This window comes from Capra hircus, unplaced genomic scaffold (assembly GCF_001704415.2).
Source record: "Capra hircus breed San Clemente unplaced genomic scaffold, ASM170441v1, whole genome shotgun sequence".
Taxonomy (NCBI): domain Eukaryota; kingdom Metazoa; phylum Chordata; class Mammalia; order Artiodactyla; family Bovidae; genus Capra; species Capra hircus.
Window position 1 is genome coordinate 14,383 of NW_017216124.1, and position 1,274 is coordinate 15,656.

Sequence of the window (1,274 nt, forward strand, 5' to 3'; positions counted from 1 at the left end):
CATCTCAAGTCGGATTGTGAGTAAACAGGATAGACTCTAAAAGATCAATAAGACCCTGCGGTTTTTCAGAGGAGGGAGTCTGGGTTTTCCAATTGTACAAATCACTAGTGGAGAAGGGCCAGTACTGATATGTCCATTCTCTACCCTCTCTGGCTGGCCCCGCCCGGACCGGAAACGCATGAACGGTGGAGGAGGGAACCTCCAGGTCTTCTTCCGCTACGCCAGCCATTTTTTTTTGCCTTTCTCCGAGTTCCCTAGGTGGGGCCCCTTTTTCTGGGAGGAGATGAAGGCTTGGTTCTCTTTTTGGCTTCTCCCGATGAAACCTGTGGAACCTGTGGAAGCAAGGGCAGGGAAGAGGGAAGGGAAGTGAGGGGCTGAAAAACAAAAGGTTTTAGCCAGGCCAGGGGGTTTTCCACCAGGTCCTGTCAGACTAAAGTGTATGGAGTTTGGTCTGGCTGGGTGTCCTGAACGGTAGGGGGTGAGCACCTTCTCTCTGACCGCTTGAATAGTAGGCAGGCTGAAGGTGCCTTCTTGTGGCCAGCTGACATCAAAAGCAGGCCACTCGGCAGAACAAAAAGTTACTAACTTGCTTTTTTTCACCAGCAATGATAGATTCTGTGCTCTAGACTTGAAATCAGAGAAGTGGTTAATCATAAGAGACAAAGGAGAAGAAGTTGTTTGTCCCATGATCACAGAAAAGGACACTGGGAGCCAACAGAGCACACAAAGAGCAACGCAGACACCACAAATAGACAAACAGATAACAAACGCAAGGTGGCCACCGACAATGCACTCAATCTTACCTGCAGGATGTTCACAGAGCCAGCCGCCTCCCCAGCAAGAAACCAGGCTCCGGCCTTACGCTGGACTTAACCCAGTAACCAGAGCCAGCTGCCTCCCCAGCACAAAACCAGGCCCTGGCCTTACGCTGGACTTAATCCAGTAACCAGAGCCAGCTGCCTCCCCAGCACGAAACCAGGCCCCGGCCTTACGCTGACTTAATCCAGTAACCAGAGCCAGCTGCCTTCCCAGCACGAAACCAGGCCCTGGCCTTACGCTGACTTGCCTCTGCACTTTACAGCCAGATGCCTCGCCAGTACAATACCAGGTCCCAGGCTTAATCTGGGCTTCTGCAACGTTAGCACCGGTGCTCAGAGCTCTTATCTCCTAACGAGGTTACTCCCTTCTACCAGGAGAGTTGTCCTCCCCAGCGGGACGGAGATCCCGGACGAGCCCCCAGATGTTATGCTCCGAGCCTGTATCTCCGAACCGAC

At 52.8% G+C, this 1,274-nt stretch overlaps 1 long non-coding RNA gene across 1 annotated transcript; it reads right to left on the reverse strand.

Moving 5' to 3' along the window:
* Positions 1-228: 228 nt before the first annotated feature.
* On the reverse strand, positions 229-849 carry LOC108635452. Its single transcript, XR_001917803.1, has 2 exons — positions 804-849; positions 229-332 (listed from the first exon to the last, which is right to left on the reverse strand). It is a non-coding gene; the product is annotated as an uncharacterized LOC108635452 (long non-coding RNA).
* Between the last annotated feature and the right edge of the window lie 425 nt (positions 850-1,274).